The sequence below is a fragment of the Serinus canaria genome, chromosome 11 (assembly GCF_022539315.1).
Source record: "Serinus canaria isolate serCan28SL12 chromosome 11, serCan2020, whole genome shotgun sequence".
Lineage (NCBI taxonomy): Eukaryota > Metazoa > Chordata > Aves > Passeriformes > Fringillidae > Serinus > Serinus canaria.
The window spans coordinates 10,590,289-10,612,050 of NC_066325.1; the positions used below are offsets into that span (position 1 = coordinate 10,590,289).

The following is a 21,762-nucleotide window of genomic DNA, read 5'->3' on the forward strand; positions in this document are numbered from 1 at the left end:
TCTTTCAGTTTGTTTGTAATTAAAATAGATTTATTAGTTAACTGCTAATTTATGGGTAGCTCCAGAAGCATAAAGGCAATACACTGTGCACTAGAATTATGATCTGTTTTGTTGAACTGAATAAAACCTTTTTATACAGTGACAGAAACATAACTAGAGTAGCAAATGGTGCTCCTTTATCTATTATTATCATCTGTGTTACTGTGAAGCCTAGGATACCTGTCTGATTTAAGTTATTTCATCTTTCTGTGTCCTAGGAGACTGTGAAAAATAGAAAAAATGCCATAACATTTTTCTCCAGAATGGATAATATGGGAGTTAGCTTCCTTTTTCATTCTGATGTAAGGAAAAAAAAAAACAACCCAGGCTTTCAGTCAAATTCTCATCTACTGTAAGTATGTCTGGTTCTATTGTTTTCAAGATAGTTTATCCCATTTGTACCAGCAGAAAATGTAGGCCATGCTAGTGACAGCAGGGAGATGAACACCCTGAGTCTCCAGCTAATTTTCAAATGTAATCTACCTGCTAATGTGTGATATGGGAACTAAGTGTCCTTTATATACTCTTAAAGCACTTCTGATGCAAGAGGGATAGAAACTAATCCACCTTCAAAGGTAATTATATTGGGAATTACACTACTCCATGCAGTAAACTGTATTCAGTACCCTGCCCTTTTTTCCCAGCTCTACACCATTGCCCCTATTTTAGATATGAGAAAGAGTTAATCGTAAGTCAATTAAATTCAATATGTGAAATGGAAAAGCATCCCAAATATAAGTGGTGATTAAGCTTGTTTCCTCTTGTGCTTATTCATACCGGACAAATGATTTGCTTTCATCATCTAATATATTTAAGCTATCTTGGTTGTAGGGGTCACAGGCACTGTGAGATGGGAGGAAAGACAATACTAATCAAAAGTAAACCTTGCCACTTTTTTCTCTAGTGCCGCTAATCTTAATTGAATCAATCTCGTGGCATATGTTGACAGTGAAAGATTACTCGAACCTGGGAGGCCAAGCTGGACAGAGCTTCCAGAATAAATAAATAAAAAAAAATCTTCCTTAATCATCAATTTGTTCATTCACTCCCATTTGCTTCCATTCTTCAATGTCTTAGAAGATGTACCCCATGCAACCTTCCTCTTTAGCAATCATTTCCAAGTGTTCCTCCCAATAAGCTCATGTGCTTTTGAAGAAACTAATTTGCCTGAGATGAATACAGCAGAGGTTTTTTTTTTTAAAGAGAAATGTAGTTGGGTTTTATAGAATTGAGCATTTTGTGGAAAAGGATAGTATTTCTAATGAATTGCAACAAAACTGAGTTAATTTTGGAACTGAAATATGTCTTGTTAGAGAATATTAGGTAAACCCTACTTGGCCTAGGATGGAGTTGAGGAGTCGTTTATAACCTATTCATGGATTCACAATAGCCCTAGTCCTATGAAAATAAGGCAGAGAGGTGAAAATCTTTTGAAGTTCATGGAAAAACTAGAGAACTTTGTGCAGGCATGCTAAGGATTCCACAAAGCTATATTCATAGCAACCAATAAATTGTAATATTCTATCAGATTAATTTTTCCTCCAGGATTTTACTGAATTTGGTACTGCTTGAATGCCACTGTTGACTGTTTCTTTAATTTTATTAATTTTTTTTTTTGCTACTGAACAAGAAGACTACCTGCATGTTTGTGCCTCTTTCCCCAGTTACCCAGCATTATAGATATACTGCATTATAGGTTCATCAATTTTGCAAAGTCACCTAAATAAATTGGTTAATTCATAAAATTGAGGAAGATACATAGTGGATGAGTTAGGATTTCTGATCAGGCCTTCATATTCACAAATGTCTGTGCTTGCAGAATTATGAATGTGAAAATCTTAAGAACCTAAGACCTGGAAATGAAGTCTGAAAGAATAAAAGTATCATTGCAGAATCAGGACCTTAAATTCTGTCTAGAGATAAGACTAGATTAAATCTATTCCTTCTAACAAATAGTTTTAATTAAATAATGTTGATAGGTGTGAAGTTAAGTTTTTGATGAACAACAATGTTCATATTTTGTGTAATCCATTATGAGCCCATATAATTTAAAACATTGCTATATTGTCCATTAATAAGACTCGTATGCAGTTAGATAGAATTTGATGATGAAAAGCTGATTTACTGGTGAGGTGCAATAAAATCTCTAACATAATAGCAAAACCTTGCTAGAGATCTAATGGTTTGTGCTGAGTATATACTGTCTACACAAAATTTAAATATAAGAGAGTGTAAATAGCATCCACTTATTTTCCCAATACATTTATTCTGTTATAAAGTAACTCCATTTTATTATTCCATTGGATTTGGGTATGTGCAAGAATTGGTCCCTTAAGAGACACAGACATTTAGGTCATTGCACCTTGTAACTTCTTCCCAAAGCAAAGTCACTTTTACCTTCTTATTCTGGTATTGAAAAGACCAGATCAAATATATTTCTCAAAAAATGAAAAATTCTTTGTGTTTTAGTAGCCTAAGTCAATGTCACTTACAAAACTACCCAAGAAATTAAATAGGAAAACCCAAACCTTTCAAATGACAAATAATTTCATCCATATTTAAAATCAAGAGAGTGTATTTGGTAAAGTTCCTGCCTCAAGCTTATCCTCTTTAAAAGCACAATCTTGTTTTATTTTAATGTAGATCTTTAAAGCAGAATAATTAGCATTTTACAAATCAGTGATGGTGAAGTTGTTCACATTATTGTGAGGGCAATAAATCCACATGCACATAGTTTTGTATTATAAAGATCATTTAAGTGAGTGTAATTTTAACATTTTGATGACAGTTTTAGGATCCTACCAAGCAGTGATAAAGCTCACAGTTATACTATGTGATAATTCTGCTTTTCATTATGATGCAGTTTCTCCATACTAAATCAGGCCAAGATGCAAGCTATTACCCCTGGGCAAAATTCATTCATTATGCATGTGCGTTATTCCTGAAATTATTGATAACACCTTTCATAATAGTTATTTTTCATTAATTAACTTTTGCAGCTCTATTAGTATTTACGATATGTTTATTAGTTATGAGATTTCCTTGAATAATAAATACAATCTCAGAGCCCCTTATAGTTTCTTAAAGTTGAAAGCTCTTGTCAGTTTTGATGCTGAAGGCCGCAGTGCAGTTGTGAAGCACTGAATTAAGCTGTGTGGAGGGAAGCATTAGAAAGAGGGTAACTAATGTCCTGTGCACCACTGCAGTTAAAGACACAGCCCAGAAAGCTTTGTTTGCCATAAGGAAAGTAAGAAATGGAGCTGCTGAAGCTGATTACATTTCATGAGTGTAATGAGTACATTTCATGACCAGGTTTGTCATCTTCCCTTATGCAAAGTGTGCAGATATTGGGTGATCAAAGAGAGGAGTCAGGGCTGGAGCCCTCATCAGCTGGGAATTTCAGCAAGGCACAAACTGGGCTCTGCTGCCAGACATGCTCATTTGCAACGCAGGAATTTAAGGCCCAGGTTATACTTTTAATGGTGCCTTAGTTCTGAGAACATAAGGAGAAGAGTGAATATTTATCAGTAATATATTTTCTCACCTGCTCTTTTACTGCCTTACTCTGGAGATCATTGTGGTCTATAAGATTAGCTGTATTGGAAACCAGCAGTTTTCAGGTGGATCTAACTACCTTTCTCTTCGACAGACATTAAGAGATATAAGATGATGCCATTTGGCCTTGTGTGGCCTGGCTACAAGAGAGGCAGCTCAATAGTATAAGAGGCAGTGCGGCATAGGAGGAGGTTTCTGCATTAGTGGGTCTGGACAGAGTCCAGGATACATCCTGTATGTTGACAATTGCTTCTGTGGTGTGTGAAGCCAGAGCTGAGGACAGGGAGGTGCAGTGCAGCAGCTCGTGGGACTAAGGGAGTTACACATCACCTTTATTCTCCTGGGACCAGTGGCCATCCCATCTCCAAATTCTGTATGTCCTACAAGACACCTTTATCCTACAGGATGCCTTTATCCGTTCCCAGCATGCCATATTTTGCCCTGGATTTATTTTCACTGGATTTCAAGGACTTTCTATGACTATAGAGACAGTCTAAAGCAAACAAGTTCACCATGTAGGGAGCTAGCTGAGAGTGTGCATCTGAGCTCTTTCCTTAGTCCGCTTTCTTTCCTCTTGGTCAGGGATGTGTTTGAATCGAGACAAAGGTGGGAAAAGAGCTGGCAGGGTGGTAAGAGGAGACATTTCCTCTCACTAGCTGAATGGCTTTTATACCTCCTTCACGTTCAAGGAAAAGTGTAAATATGAGTGGAAGTGAAAGTGATCCCTCAGCAGGTCCCTGTATTTCCTACATCTCATGTCTATTTTTAACAAGACACAAAACAGCTGATGTAAGATCAAGCAGAAATAGTCAGTGTTACCCCAGATAATCAAATAAAACCAAGAAAAGGTCTAGTATTCATTAGACATTTTGTTATCTTCCAACTGTATGAAGTGCTTTCTTTGGGGAATAACTTCAGAGACTTGGATTTTCATGGTTCACTAACTGTAATAAATAAATCTGAATAAATCCAAACTTCAATGCCAAGGACTGAATCAAACCCACTTATTTTTATAGTGAAAGTATCCTGGCATTAAAAGGCTTAGCATGTTGGGCTGTTCTGTTTAACAATGAGATGAAAAAACGGTGCAGATGGCTGTAATGGTAACTGAAAAATACTAGAACTCTTCTTTAGGTTTTCTTAAGGAGATGAAGTTGCATGGTCAGACTTTTTCCTCACATGACTAATCCACTCTCCTGTGACCTATCTTTAGTTTGATATTGAATCAGGAACAAGAACTGGAGCTTCAGCTGACCCCAAACATTTAGTTACATTAATCACAGGGCATTTTTGGACTCTGAGCATACTGAATGAAAGACACTTTCTTTGCAAGACATTGATCAAACAGTCTACAGGTATCACTGCATCAAGGCACATTAATCATCTGGTGCATTATCAGTTCCACCAGGAGAATATGTAAATGTGATTCCTGTCAATGATAAGGGAAAGCAGAATTTATTTTTAAAAGTGGTCCTTCTGGAGCTGTTGATATAATCTTACCTAAGACAATAGGTTGCAAAGATACATTTCAGCAGGGCTGCCAATGAACATAAAGAACAAGCAAATTAAAGCCACCCAAAAAAAAAAAAAAAAAAAAAGAAAAAGGAAAAAGATAGTGGCTACACTTGATTCACTTTCAGGAATTGCTGTTCCACAACGTTGTCGAGGAGACTTTTTCTGCTTAATAAAATAAGGCAGTTTTCTGAAAACTCTTATAATTGTTTTGTAACCACAAAAAGCTTTATTTAAGAGTGATGCTATTCTATTCTATGCTCCAGTGCTCTTGCCCTAGAATACACCTGTGACATACTTGCCTTGTGGCTGAGGATGTGATGCTCATACTGACTGTGAAACTCTGAGGCAATGCCTCACCTTCACAGATGGCTCACCTTCACTCATATTAATGGGGCTGCCTGGCTGAGGGTTGCAGTGAGCACCTTGCTGAAAGCATTTTTGCATAGATCTCCTTATATAATTGATCATTTTACTCTAATTTTTCTCAAGAAAGAAAGAGGTTTTACTTTTTTTCTTTCTTCCTTACTTTTAAATCCATGCCAAATTAGCACATAGAAATATGCATTCTGTCAGTGTTGGGGGTGTGAGGACACATTTCAGGCAGAAGTATTTTTTGAAGTCTTATCTGAGAGAATTAGAGACCTAGGGCAGGAAAATTAGTAGAGATTGAATGTAGAAAATGGTCATATAATTTCTACTTCTTGTCTCTTTAGTGTTCTTTTCTACTTTCCCAGCATCTTTGGACTACAAAAGTAGAACAAGGAGGCCTTTGGGAAGACGAGAGGACTTGTCTGTAAAGGGAATGGCTTTCACTGGCTTTTGGTCCCTGAAGGCTGGAAGAAATGGAAGAAATGCAGTGTAATCTGTGTGCAAAGGCTGAGGACAGAGTTTGCCTTGGGTCTAATTTTGACTCTGTCCAAGTCAGGAGGAAGATCTGCAACAGTGCAGGGTCACAAAAGATTTTAGGAACTTTTAAACAGTTTGAAGGGAAAATGGGTTAAATTCTGAAGGTTTGGGGGAATAGAAAGTATTTTTGAGGGATTAGGGTTATAAAGCCATGTAATTAATTCCTCCTCATCTTGTAACTGAGACAAGATCCATGGGGTTTTGGTTTTGTCTCCTTACAGTTCAGCATTTGGCTCTCTCTAATGGTCAGGATTATTGTTGTCATTTAAATGTGGAAGAGTTAGGAAAAGTTGAATGCGATTGCAATATGGCTGTATAAACACAGGCATGATTAACTGCATATGCACAATGCTGCCTTCAGATGGGCTGGGTGTTGTAGAGCCTGAGGTCTAGGGCTAACACTAGCCTTGGACATCCATGGAGACTTCAGAAATTCCTGTAGGTGGTGATGAGCCAACTTCACTTCTGAGACCACTTCTGCTTGCTTTTCCCTTGGCTGATGCCTTGTCAATAATACTCACTGTATCACAAGAGGTTCATACTGTGACCTGACCCAGAGGAAACTTTCCTAAGAGGAAGAAATTGTCTGCTTTTCTGCTTCAGACTGACCAGGTCTTTGTAGACACTGTGTTCTGGTCTCTGCTCTTAGAATAAATTTTGTCATTGATAGAGGTAAATTCAGTTTATTCCACACCAGGATCTTCTCTTTTAAAGCAAAAATTTCATTTGGGCATAACAGAGTGGTGTGTAGTATCTGGGATGTGTTCAAGGTCCAGAGAATGCAAATGAAATTTAGTAGATTAAATATATATTGTTAGAAAAATAATTTTATTAATGTAAAAATAATGAGAGAGATGAAATGTAAAAGGCATACATTTTGTGTCATATATATAAATATAAAATTTTAACACTCTTACTAACTTTTTGAAGTTGTTTTAGTGAAGAGGCTGGGTTTATATTATGTCCCTTCCTTTGGGGTCACTGCAATGGAACTATGTTCAATATTGGCATAATATTTTCTTTTTTCTCCCTGTCTTCCTTTCCTTTTAAATGAAGTTTCAAATGAAGAGTGTTCAACTTTGAGAATATGAGCAGGCTCGTTTATTGCAACATAATTACTTATAAGCTTACAGATGAGAAATTAGAGAAAGGCAGGCAAGGATTGCCTTCTTTTCAATATGTCTAAATAAGAGGTGAACTGCTTGAAATTTTAGTGATGTCCATATCCTCTCAGGTCTGGGTATGTTCCTTTTGTTTTAACAATTGCAGACAGGCTAGTATTTGAGTTATTTCCCTGGGATTTTAATTTTTTTTTCCTCATTTATGCTTCAATCAGTCCTGGCAATATTTTAGATGTTCTTTTGACATTTCTAAATAGAAGTTCTCTAATCTCAATGTATGTATTTCTCTGCATTTATGTTCTTCTAGAATGTTGCCTTTTTTTTCTGCACTGCTGTAGGTAATTTTTAAATTTTCTTTATCATTCTGCTATATTTTATTTTTTTTTTCTGGGAAAGGTGGCTTTTAAAAAACAGCTAGTTGTTCAAAAACCTCCATTTACCATACCTGAATTGTTCTGGTTCAGGGAGAGCAAGTACTAGAGAAATGTTGTTTACTTGAAATTTTCAAAGATGTACCAAAGGCAGCCTCCTGACAATATTAAAAAGGGAGGGCTGAGGTATTTATGAAGAGTACTGTGGTGGCTTTCTCCATCAGGATTATCCTCAGAGACATTGTTTATAAATGGATTATGAGCTTCAATCGTTTTATTAGGGTTTTTATTTCTGCAGGTTAAAGCCAGGTGCATTAGAGCTGACCCACACTTGCTGCAATTGCTGAGCAAGTCTGATCCCCAGATACCCAAGGAGAGTTTCACAGTGTGTTTGGTAACTGTGTCACTTGGGAATGTGAATTCACCTTCAATTTTATGTTTGTCTTTTCTTTTAAATAGTGGAACACTTCTAGGAGTAGGGCCATACATAGGAAATTCTAACCCTGATTTTCTGATGCTCCTTTGTTGGCTGTTGCAGAACTGAGCTCTTCACTGCTTCTCTGTCTGTCCACCTTGCTGGAAGGGGTAATGTCTGTAGACATGAAGTGAGAACAGATTGCTGATGAGCTGCCTTGTGCCCTTTAGATTTCAGTTTTCTGTGGATTTAACTTGTCTGGACTGGATACAGTTGTTTGTGTGCAGACAAGATGGTTTCGTGCAAATTCCCCATTAGACTTCAATCAAAAAACCCTTTGAGGAGGCCAGAGTAGGTATTCCACAGGCTTACTGGTCTGAAAATGAGTGTTTGTCTGTGAGTCTGTGGCCTGTGTGCACAGTGGCTGTCCATGGATTACCCACTCCCTGCTGCCTTACAGCACAGCCTGACAAATCACGTGCTACCACGCTAAACCCTTGCTTTGCTCACACGCTCCTTGGGCTGCAGTCTGGAGACACAAGTCAGAAGACATTTCATTGGTTGAATGTATGTGGAATGAAAACTATTGCCATTTGAGAGCAACATCTCACAGGGGGAGGGAGGAGGGAGGGCACGGGAGGAGTGTGTTGATTGGGACTGACATGAGCCTTAAGATCTGATGTGGCTTTCACACTTGGAAATATTCAGGACTCCATATGTTCCAAAAACCCCACTGAACAGTGCATATAACATTGCCTTTATCATTCTTTAATCTCAGTTTAATTGCTGTGGTCAAATTACCCCACACTTAATAACCCACAGCTTGGTATATTATTTAATATGGTTGACACATACTTTGTTTTAAATGTCAGTGCTGGTAAAGCCCTGGAGTTGGCAATGCTGTGCATGATAGATGGCAGAGGAGATGGATCATCTGTTCTTTGTCTGTGCTGTTGGTATGTTGGCTGCAACTTTTTCAACTGTGACACTAGACTCATGCCAAACCCAAAGCTACTGAATGGGTAATATTATCCCTTGTATCTGATGTTTTGTAGCTGATCATTCTCAATTTCTCTGGCTTTTTTTTTACAAGAATGTGTAATATTATATCACCCAAGTCGAAGTGGTGAACTAGTGTTGTTTCAAACGGGTTGATTTAATTATTTCAGCACCCAGTGGCACCTTTGTTATTAAAGGATTTTCACAAAGCAGTACATAGTCTAATTACGAATTTACACAAGAGACCATAACAGCATCTGCTGGGTAAATAATATACATTTGTAAAATGCTCTAGCTACTAATTTACACAGCCGACCACTGAGACACTGAAAGGCTGTGGCATTCTGTCATGTCAGCTCTCAAACACTTCCAACATTCCTGCTTCTCCTTACAACTGTTAACAAAACAGAGAAAATCAAGTAACTAAAACTCTCTTCTAGAAAAAAACAGGACTGTTTGGCGTTGGTGGATTTAGCTGCCATTTCATTCAGAATTTTTTTCCTTGTCCCCAGCTGGTAGCAGAGCATGGGAAGTGCTATCACACATATTTTGGGGCCCACATCTCTATCAGCACAAGCATGCAGGTTCAGAAGGAGGTGCACATTTTCATTCTGGATTGCTGGCTCTGCTCTCTTGATGCAAATATGTCCTCAAACCTCTGCAGATTAACATCTCCAAAGACTTTCTGCCTGCATAGGAGAGCCCAGGGTAGGAAATGCATGTCTCTGTAACTCCTGTGTCACATCCCTACGACAATGCTCAGACTTCAGCCAGGACATGCTTATCTGAAACACCTTTGCCTGCAGTCTTGGTTCCTTGAAGCTATGAAAGTTTGGTGCCAGTTGCAGCAAGTCAGGGGCTGCCCTGACTTGTTCTGTGAAGACTGGTTGGTCTGAGATCTGCAGATGTAAATGCAGTTCACTCATTCACACTTTGGCCTCTTTTTTTTTTTTTTTTTGGCACCTGGGTGTTGATACAGAGGCACAAATTACCCACTCCTGAGAGCAGCTATGATGGATTCATGCAGCTCCTGGGTAACAGGACGATGACAGCTGGGGAGTAAACCACTGCTGTAAGGTAAAATTTTTGCTGGATCAGTGAGACTGACATTCCTAGTCTGGAACCCATTAGTGATTAGTGAGAATGAGATTTAAGATTTCTCAAACCCTCAGCTAAGTGCAGCCTTGCAAACTTGAAAGTAGAGCTTTAGCCATAGCTTAGTGCTAAGAAAAGAAGAGCTCAATGTTAGGAAATACCTCAAGTATCTTAACTATCCGTGGATTTGCAGTTGTCTACCAAAAAAAACCAAACCAAACTGAAAAAGTCTAAGGAGAAAGAAATATGAAGCAGCATCCACTGTGGGATCCTATCTCTTCCTGTGTTTCTGGAAGGAGAACATAGTGGTTTCATTGCCATCTGTGCAGTAGGATGCCCATCAACTTGAACTCTTACCTTTTGCAGGCAGAAAACTGGACAAGCTCTCCCATAGCAAATCCCTCTTTATTTCCTCACAGCTGTCTCACCTATGTAAGCTGCAGAGCCTTTTCCAGCAACGCTGAGAAAAGATTTATGTCTGCAGTACAGGAGAAAGTCTCCTTCCCTGTTTAAGTCTGAATTCTACATCAGCAGGCTGCATCTGGGGAAGGGAATTCAGACTGGTTTTCCCAAGTGCTCTATTTTCCATTTAAACATCATGCTTAGGAAATGATCACAACAAAGCTTGTGTTTCACATTAAAAGCACATCCGTGCAGCACTGTTTATTCAGAAAAGAAAACCAGTATAGCTATTTTCCTTGATTCCTTGAGTATAGTATGAGACAAAGACGGGAGAAAAGAATGGGAAAAGGTAGAATTAGAGACTCTGCTTCCTTGAGAGGAGTGATAATTCTCATCAGTTGTGCCTTCTGCTCCTTCATCTGTGGTGTAATTACTCTCAAAATTATAGGAGAGTGATATTGGAGAAGAGAATTACTATTGCTCTAAAACAAAAAGACCCCTTTGAAATTACATATGAGACTGTCAAGCTGTTGGACCTAAATACCTGATTTGTTTGCACATAAGATCCTTTTAGCAGTTACATATTTTACGCACTGGCTTGAAATGTTTAGTGAGTGAGCAGCAATCTGTAAAGGATCCAGTTTTCACATTGACCAGGCAGAAAACACCCTCTGATAAAGGAGAAATATTTGTTGATTATGCATATTGTCTCTTTTGCCTCACATTGCCTTCATATCAAAGGCAGCATGGCAGTTTGCTGAAAGAAAAGAAATATCATTTTGCTTTGTTACAGGCAGCAAAGGATCTTTACAAAGCTTTTGGCTCTTGTTCAAATGTATCACACCATTTGTGATGGCTTTATAAACTAAGCATGGTTTAAGACAGTCAAGGATGAGTCAGACTGAAAGAAAACATACAATTAATACTTTACTATAAACTTGGGATTAAGATTATCCATGAAAATCAGAACTATGACAAGGCTGTGCATCATGAATGGTGTTTCAGGGAGTAAGTGGGAAGTTAAGAAAAACTGTGTTTAAGATGAAAGCTGCTTTCATTGAAGACAGGATCATAGCAAAAATGTAACAGGAGAAGTGAAATATAATTAGGAACGTGACATTAATACTGGATTTGCAGAATGTTGTCCAACAGGTGGGTGGAGTTTATTTGACTTTGTTTCAGCTGGAGTACAGAACCACGCAGATGCAGCCTTTAAAAATTAATCTAGACTGTGAGAAAAAAGGTAACAAGAATGTTCAAATTCATGGGCTCACACCACCAGCATGAATCCTTGCTCTTTCTCTTCTAGCTGTAATAATCACTTCCCAGTTAAGATTGTTCTTGCTCTTCCTCTGTCATTCCTTGTTTCTGCAGCTCCGCACTGGAAAGCAGAGGGGATATTGGGTTTCCTTTCATCACAGTGACAAGTCAGGGAAACATCTGTTTTAAACAAAATGTGCAAAAGGTTTGAAAAACAATTAAGGTGGGTTTTCTGGCATTTTTTGTTTATGCCTGTTAGGCACCGATTTTTATTAAAATAAAATTTATGAGTATAATATGAAGAGAAGTCATTTAAAAGATTGAATTTGGAGTATTCAGAGAGGAAATCTGTGAAAGGCAAAATGTCCACCAGAATGGACAGCACAAGTCGCTTTCTGGACTCCAGGATGGAAACATCAATAGAGATTGAACATTTGTTTCAGTTTATGAACTTTTTTGCAATCCAGCTAAAAATATCAGCACCACCTGTGATACAAGAATCAGATTTATTATCAGCTTCTCGGGAATTGCAAAACAGCCTAACTCCACCCCACTGTTAATAAATCAGGTGCTGAAAGCACTTCAAATGAGAACTTTGCTGAAGAGACAAGTACTCATGAGGATCAAAGGCTCAAGTCAGTTAAACTGGCCATTTGCCCTTTTGGCATAATCAGAATGTATTTTCAAAAAAAGAAGGAATGAGAAAAATAAATGACATGATGCTTTTATCAGAGGAAGACAAATATTAAAGTGGGCATGGGCATCTGTAAGTCAGTCGCTCTAATTCTGCAAAACTGAATTTTCTAACAGTGCTGAATTAGTAAAGCTCATGGATTTGGTCCAAAGCCCACTGAAGTCAATATAAAAAGAGTGTTTCTTGAGATTCCAGTGGTTTGGATCTGGCTGTTGGAAGCTCCCTGCTTTGGACAAAAAGAATCCACTCTCCCATGAAGCTGACTTGTCTCTTCACTGTGTTCTCCTGACATCCACACATGCAGAAAATAAACTGACATCCAGGCTTCCAATGAAAGAAATTGCCTGAAAAATATTGCAATATGCAGCTTCCTGGATTAATTAATAAAATTACTTGCTCTTCAACATAGATTACATGCTGAGCATTTAGCTGCTGTGCTCTGGGAAAGGGGTGAAAAAAAGGTTCAGTGGAGATGTAGGGAAGTGAGAGGAGGACACTGGTGAAGAAATGCCATGAATATTGATTCATGATGGAGGAATATTTTTTTAAACACTGCATAGCTCTGATTTGCATGAACAATATTTGCCTAATTCAGAATCACAGAATATTCTGTGTTGGAAAGGACCCACAAGGATCATTAAATCCCGCTCTTGAATGAATGGCCCATAGAGGCATCAAACCTGCAATCTTGGCATTATCAGTACCCTGCTGTACCAACTGAGCTCATCTCAGGATCCTAAACTGAAGCTGTCAGCAACATCAACACTGGCAGCTTTACAGGATTCTTTTTGCCCTTGCACTGGGTATTGACTATAGGGATTGTATTTTTCAGTGTCAACCAGTCTCCACTTTTGTTTGTTTCCTCTTTCCTGGGTCCTCTTACTGATGGTCTGTTGAAGAAGACAGGTCGTTGTTATGAGCTGGTTTTCCTTTTTCTGGATAACCATTCAAGTCATAAAGAGAATTTCTGGATGATGGTGTTGCTGTGTAGCAGTCTAGAAGTGGTCAGGGAGGGGATGATCTTCATGGGTGCCTGCATTCATTGCAGATGATGGATTGACCTTGTGGGTAGCAGGAAGGAACACAGGAGGAGCACAGGCAGGGCCCAGGCACTTCTCCCACACTTGGTAGTAAAGCAAATGTGATTCACAAACAGCAGGATGGGTGGAAATGGTGTTCTGCAAGAACTGAAAGCAGAAACCCATGCTTTCAGGCTCCCAGCTGTAATGCTGAGAGATAAAGGTTTTCTTTTTCTTGGGTACTGAGGTGCAGTGCTGCTGGTCTGAGCAGACTTAGTCTGGTTTTAAGTAGTGCAGGAGGGAAGCCAGTCCTGTTCCTGTGGCAGTGTTGTACGCCTGAAAGCAGTGCAGAAATGATGACTCACAGGTCAGTGTGTGACACTCTGGAGTTTACTGTTTGCACATGTGGTTGGTTCTGTGCAAGAAACTGAAGAGCAACCTGGTTTCTACTGGGTTGAGTGTGTGAGGAAATCTCTGGAGTGGCTGAGAACTGTGCATTTTCAACTGGGCAAACATCAGACAAGAAAAGAGCATGTTTGCTGTCCCTCTTGGCTTGGCTTTTGCAGGATGCCTGACGTTAGGAGAGCATGGTCATTCCCACAGTGACAGACCCATTCACACCCAGCACCGGCTCTGACAAGAGCCATTTAAGCTTTGGAGTGATGCCTCCAAGCACAGCGGGGCTCCACCCTCACCTTTACTAAGAATTCACAGAAGTGCAGGTCCTGATGTTTGCTGAGTAAATCTTCACCAGTCAGGCTGTGGTGCACAAAATGAGAGCTGCTGCTGATGCAGCCCAAAGACTTGTTTTCAGAGAGTTCATTCGAATTCTGCTTTATTACTGGCAATTGGAAGATTATTTTCAGTCCTATGCTTTAAAATGAGCCTTGAGCAACACACCTGTTTTGTTTAGGGCTTGCTTCTCTGTTCACTGGATTGGCAGCAGTGTTGATGCTGGCAGCAGAAAGGTCAATATTTCTGTCTTAGGTCTTCTTTGGAGTATTAAAGATACTTGAGTATAACAATTCTCAGTGTGGGATGCCCTTCTTCTTAATTAATTTTCAAGGTAGCATATTGCAGCTGGGGATGCCCTTCCCACAAAGGGTGAGCTGTGCTGGCTCAGTGGGCACATCCTTCCCCCATGAAACAACACATACCCCCAGAGTGTAAGCTTCCAGCTCTGCAAAATGACAACCACCACCTCAGCTTTCCCAAGATTAATCAATCTGTTGCTTTTTAAAATTATGGATGCCTATGGGATTATCTAGTGGATGCTTTTTGATCTGTGTAGATACCAGCAAATTTTAGATTTGTTCCACTGTGTGTATTAGGGCAAATTAAAAGCTGGAGTCAGGAAATTGCATTTCCTGTGGCTGAGACTGGGCTGCACTGTACTTTTGATACAGAAATTTTAGGAACATTGATGTTTGAAGCAGACACATCTGCTGTTTGTAGTGATTCTGTCAACAGCCCTCATGGTATACAGCCAGCCTAATAATCACAAGTGCTTCTTTCTGTTTAAATCCCAGAAAAGGAACTGACATCTTTTATCAGAAAGACAGACAATCTGTATCCCGTGACAATTCCAGATTATGGATCCCAAGAGACTTTCCTTACATTCTTATTTTATCATGGAAATCACAGTTACTGCTGTTTACTTCCTATACCTCCACTCAGTTTTCAAGGTGTTGCCAGCAGGACCTGTGCTGATACTGACATGTGTTGTTGTCACATTGCAAGATCTGATAGAACACCCTTATATATATAAATATCAGTGTTTTCTTGGATCTTCCTTTGCTTTCAGTGGCTTTGGAAATCGTGGCACTAGTTAATTCACATCCTTTGTCTATTTTGTAGGCTTTTTTCCTACTTCTAAGGAAAGACTTGTTCCTAGTAGACTGGTTTGGAGTATGACTCTCTCTTGCTGCTATTTTTATGGTAGGGAGCTATGTATATGTCATTTTCTAGCTGTTACTACAGAGTAGGATAAGAATAAATGTCTGGGGAGGAAAGAGAAACACTGGTTATTTAGAAAAATAAGTGACTTATGCCTGATATTTTTTTCTTTGCAATATTCCTGTCATGCTGCTTTGAAGTTCACAGCCCAGACCCACATCAGAAAGTGGGGGGGAATGGACAGCAGAGCTGCTAAGGAAATGCAGAGCTCCAGCCACACAGCCACACTCCAAAAAGCTGTTCACTGTCCTCTGCTGTGATATAAAAGCTGAAATGCCACTCAAGCTCCTTCCCTCTAGACTTTCCTCACCCTGGGGATCAGTAGTACATGAGAATGACCCATCCCTGGTGTACTGCCATCCACAAACTCATGATTTGTCATGGTTGAAGTTCCTTGAAACAGAACTTTGGGTCTGTGAGAACAACAGGTTCTTCGTGCTGATCCCCTGTGATTTGATCTGCTTTGCCTGGCAGACTGTCAACCTTCTCTGAAGTTATAATCATCTGTTTGAGGCTTGGAGCACATTTTCACTAAAATACTTGCTCCTGAGCTTACCTACAACTTGTTCATTTTGTAAACAACAAACAAACAAACAAACATTAATATGTATTCATATCCTTTTTACCCACTTCAAAAAGCCATCTTAAAGACCAGTTCAATAGTCCAGCTGTCAGTGGATCCTACAGCAGCCAAGTACACTGTATGGTTCTTTTTTCTTACCAAAATAGAACTAGGTTTTTTGCCACTGCAGAAGACAAGGAATCTGGGCTTTTGTTCCTGAAGCCCACACAGTGCATTAGGTCAATCCAGCAGATGCACCTCAGGAAGGAGCTACGTTCCTCTTACTTTTATTTGGACTTGAGATACCAAACGATGCTAAAGCCTTGAGTTTTCATGTCATGACACCTCATTTAGTTTACTCCTACACAAAATGATATGTTATCTAACCCAAGGGCTTTGCATCATGTGTCCACAAAGCAGGGCAGGAATCAACACATAAATCCAAAGCTTATTTCACTCCTTTCTTTTCTCTACACCCCATATAAGGTGTCCAGCTGGTTTGTGGCAATGGAATAGTAATGACAGCAGGATGGTAATTTCATCTTGAGTTTTACAAGCAAGAGGAGGTGCCAAGAAGGAAACCAGGTATGAAGGTTGCCAAATATATCTTCCATTTATCATCCCAGCTAACAGCAGGTAAATTATTTCTGAGTGGCACTTTGAGAAGGGAGGGGAGAAGAGAAGCACACACTACTATGTGCTGCAGAGGTGTCTCTGAGGAGTGGCTGGTGTGGCAAGCTAAAGTATAGTCCTTCCTGCAGGAGGAGTACAGTGTGTTACTCATGCAGGAATTCTGGTCACGCTGCTGGAGCTGAAGTACCTGGACACATACCCAGATGGTCCAGTGGTAATACAGAAAGATTGATTTTTTTATAGGAGCTGGAAATGAAGAGAATATTTTTGTCCAAACAGCGTGCTCTCACTTGGGGCCCCAGCAATGTTTCAGTCCTGGACAGCATTTCCCATGCTATTTTTGCAAAGTAAAGAGACTTCTAGAAATGTAAGTTTTTGTATGAGATACCCTCAGAATTTAGCAAGAAGAAAGGGGATCTTCCTCTTTTGCTTTGCCATTTTTACCTAGTTTCGAAGAGGGGTAATTCTTGCTTTAGACTGTGATAAGGAATGGGGCTGTGCTGCTATAACCAGTTCAGGATGTGGCTCATTGTGTGCGCCCTGTGAAGGTGCCACAGTGCTGTTCTGAAAAGAGTTACAAGCAGACAAAGCATCTGGGGAATGGAAAACAACCTGCTTGAGTAATTTCTACTTGACTGTTATTTAATATGATATTTCTCAGGTGCAGACTCACATTTACTTGTCTAACCATTGCTATTATTATTATTATATAGTAATTATAATTTACTTGTACAAATTAGAGGAAGGATTAAATGACATATAAAAAGCATACTGACCGGAACTAAATAGAAAATTCCAAGGAGGAGTCCTTAAAATAAAGCAATTGTATAATACTTAATTGTATAATATAAACTGTAATTTCCCAAAAGACATTGTATTAATCTTACAGTGGTTAGCTATTCCATTTGGTCCATTTATAATCACTTTGAGCTACTTAAATACAAATTTTAAAAAGGATCAAACTTGTTTCCCACTAATATGCCTAGTGCTTTCCCCATAGCTTATTCATCTTCAAAGCTCTTCACCAACATTAGCTAATTATATTTTTTTTCTAATTAGTAGAAATTGACTATGGTCAAAAGGGCCATTCAGCAAATTAGCATGTCCCTACCTTCAAATCTCAGAGCTTCTGACCCAGGGCTTTCAAATGGCTGATGAAGATATCATGCAGTGGTTATGCTGAGCCCATATTCAAGGCAGCCAACTGGAGAAAAAGAAAGAAAGATAGAAATTAAAAAAAAAAAATTACACCTCAGGGAAGTGTATCAAATCTCCTCATTCACAGCTTTCCCTGGAGGCAGCAGCATGGAGAATGCAGGGCTGGACCCAGCCTCCTCCTGCTCTGAGCACAGCTGCCTCAGACAGGGGCCAGGGGGAACCTTGCCCTTATTCTGAAGACTTAAAGGCATGTGGGGTTAGTGGTGGCCACCTGCTCAGAGACAGCTTCTGCTCTTGGGTGCTGGAGGTGGCATAGGTCACTTGGTGTCACTTGGTTGGTGTCCCTGTCCGTGGAAAAGCAATCCTAAGCTCTGCCCAAGTGTCAGCTTTGCTCTGGGTGTGTGTTCTGTCCATTTTGAACTGTAAGAGGGCAACACAACAAGATGGGCTTAAAAAGTGGTTTGGAGTTTTTTCAGCCCTGTTTGTATTAAAATTGTCCTTTCAAAAGAGTATTTCTTCTGAGTCCTATGTATAGCCATGCCACTTGCCAAGAGCTGCATTTCTCACTTTATAGGAGTTCATATGCATCTGTGACTTGATAGCTGTTACCCAAAGGTACCAGAAAAGTCTCTGGAAATATGAACAAGTTCACCCTCCTTTGTATTCTGAATTTCTTTACTTGTTCTTCAAAAAGGAAGCAAAGTGACAAATCCTCACTGAGCAGCAGCTCTGTTTGGCTCTTGGAGAACAGCTGTGAGTGTGAGACTTGCTTATGTTTCAGAAACTGTGAATGTTTTAACCCTGAACAACAGTGTGTGCTCCAGGAGATTAATATCTGCATTACATGGACTTGCTGAGAATAAATTAACTCTTGATGACACGATTACTGTCTTAGCAGTGTTCACCACATACAATTGCATGGTGTCAAAGATATTAATGTGTTTTTGTGAAGAATTTAGGAAACAATTTATTTATATGACTGTGCTTCATTCCATATCACACCAGGACATCAATTAGCTACTATCGCCTGTAAAAGAAATGTAAATCATGTGTCTCATTGCTTATGAGGATAATAGTGGGCCAATAATTCACAAAGAATAATTCATTCTATGAATTGTGCCTCATTCTGTGCTCATGAATTGTTCAGAAACAGATACAACTTTTTCAAGTTTTCATTTTTCAAATTATTATAATGGATTCTTCTTGGTTACAGTTCACTCAAGCAGGTTTTGAATATTAAGGATTTGAAGTCTGGGCTGATTTTGTTTGGTCACAAGGTACAATATGTTTCTTTTCTGACTGAATCAGTACAATTTTTGGAATCAGGTGATGTTGTGAAGATTTGTGAGACAATGCAAACAAACTTCAAAAATTTTTTGTAAAATAGGGTGCCAGGAAAAGAATTTCTTTCGACACCGCTCAGAAATACATAAAAATGTGAACCTTCAGAATGGTGAAAAGCTGAGTAAGCTTTAAAAAGGATTTATGTTGAGATTTGAAGGAAAACATACTCTGGGAAATAATATGTAAAAATAAAATCTCTCTCCCCCTAGTGCAGTTTCTAGAATTAGGGAGTAAAAATTATTACCTTAGGAAAACAATTAACTCTTTCTTTAAAAACAAAATTAGTGTAAGGAAAAAAAAGAAACAAAAAAGAACAAAACCCCCAAATCCCAAACCTCAAGAAGAGTGTGGATTTCAGTTCCTATTTATTTCTACATAATATTTGGCTTTAATAGAAGAAAAAGTTTTGAAAATTTTAGCATTTGCATTATTAGACGGACTTGTGTTTGTATTAGCAGCATGAGAACAAGGAGGAAAAGGTAAATTTTCTCTACATGCAATCAAAATAGAAAATATGATAAAAAATTAGGCATTATTTAAATTTTCAACATAGAACCTAAAATAATGTTCCTGACTCAAATTTATCTTTTTTTCCTGTAGATGCTGGCATAAACTAGGGACGATTTCACCCATGGCAATTTTTGAGCCCTCAGTACAGCACATGTGTTGGAAGTGAGGTAGCTGGTTTTCCATGATACTTTATGCATGTTGAATATTGCATGGAAGGGTTGAACCTTGTTTTCCTCCCTTTTTGTGAAATTAGATAAGATGGAAAATTTACAAATGTTTCTTTTTTTTTTTTTTGGTGTTTGATTCACACAGATACCCAAAGACTTTTTTCTCTGAACAGCCTACTGAGAATTTGAAATCCATCCTCTCCCTTCGTATTGCCAGGCATGCCTTTCCCATGCTAATACGTTAAGTAACTTTTATTGCACTGAAGAGCACATAAAGTTCACTGCTTTGCCGTGACCTTTTCTCCTTTAAATTGTTTCATCATTGTGACCAATAATGGACCAAAGAGAAGACGTAAAAATGTTAGGGACGTTTATTTCTGAGGAGGTTAAGCAACTTTTGCTATGCCCTTTTTACATTCTTCCAGACCTTCTAAAAAGGGACCGTAACATGACAGCGATGCCCCCCTTAATTACATTTTGTTGTCAGAGGAAGCATGCTTTAAAAGAACAGTAACCCAACACTCCTAGAGCTGAGGATTTCAATAATCTCAACCAGGTTCACAACATTTGGAAAACCCCAAACCTTCTGTCAACCGACTGAAGCAAATTTTACGCATGCAAGAAATAAAGTCATCTGGCACAAGGTTCTGTGTAATGGGGTTCGGGCAAAGGGATCTTGTTTCACTTTGCAGATCTTCCTGAGCAGTTGGAAAGATTTCATGATGGCAATGGCTAATCAAAAATCCAAAACCTAAAGAACGATGTACTCCTGCTGTGCTTGTTTTCAGTAATTTTTATCTCCATCAGGTACTGAATATTGCCAGTCTAGTATTGAAATATTCGAGGGACCACAGATTCTTGTTGCACCACAGCAAGGGAGGCTTCAGACAGGTTTGTTTTTTCTTTGTGAGATGTGGGCCCTAGATAGACACCAAAGCATTTCCTCACTGCAGGCTCTTTGCAGACATTTCCAAGCTGAGCATTTCCATCTGAGGCTCTTTGTTTGGGGTCTGTAGTCCTGGGGCTCCTTCAGTAAATCTGGGCTAAGAGAAAGAGCTCTGACTCCCTGAACTCTGCTTTAGTCGGGGTTATTCAGGTTGAGAACCTGGCCTTGCCCACCACTTCAACATTCTGTTTCTTCAGCATGTGCCTCTTACTATTCTTTTCTCCACATTCCTGCCGAGGGAATTTGTTCTTATCACGTGATCCAAGTGCAATGTTTTACTAGATAACACAGAGGAAGGTGTCCCTTTTACAGCTGTGGAATTCTTCTATCCTGAGATATCTAAGATTCTCCTTAGAGGATTCAGATCCTATGCACCTCACAAGCATGATTTTTGCACTTGAAAAAATTATTATATCTCTGACTATATTTTACACTTGAAAAATTTGTTTAGAAGGGATTTTATTAGTGATGAGACATTTCTTTAATCTTGGATTTGCAAATGCTCAGACTTTAGCAGCGTGGAAAAGTGTTTGGGAGGAATATTTTATTGTAAATCTCTTTGCCACAATGTCTCATTTTCATCTCTTCTGTATTAGGTACTGTAGGGAGCAGAAGCTAAAATGGACAAGTAAGTAAAATTTTGAGGTCTGACTGGTTGGGTGAGACAGTCACATTCTTGGAGCAATAAATAGCTCCTTCCTGATCATGATGTGCTAGCACTATTGAGGAAGCAATAACATGGGACTGGCCCAAGTTAATGATATATATTAAAGGAGATTATGCAGATATCAAGGACATGTTTAGTAAAGCATCAATTGTCTGCATCTATCACCACAACATTCTGGCAAGTGTTGGGAAACATGGAAAGCGTGAAGTAGGAGGAGAAAAATGCAATCTGCATTTGTTGACTGCTTGTTGACAGCAACTAAGACATTTGCTGAATGCTTTAAAATTTTTGTAATTAATTGTGGGGATTGTTTATGCACCACCTATAAAACCCATTCTAATCCAGTTTCTGGCTGCCAGAGTGGGGAAGAATTTCACAGGGAAAGGATGTGAATCTTCAAGTGAGTGTGTATATGAAGGTGCTTAGCA

At 39.0% G+C, this 21,762-nt stretch overlaps 1 long non-coding RNA gene across 1 annotated transcript in view; it reads left to right on the forward strand.

Moving 5' to 3' along the window:
- Window positions 1–16,494, forward strand: part of LOC127060048 (uncharacterized) — a 38,434-nt gene extending 21,940 nt beyond the window's left edge. Inside the window, exons 8-9 of the long non-coding RNA XR_007778586.1 lie at window positions 258–391; window positions 16,396–16,494. This is a non-coding gene — a long non-coding RNA (uncharacterized LOC127060048). The remainder of the gene's footprint in view (window positions 1–257; window positions 392–16,395) is intronic.
- Window positions 16,495–21,762: the final 5,268 nt, after the last annotated feature.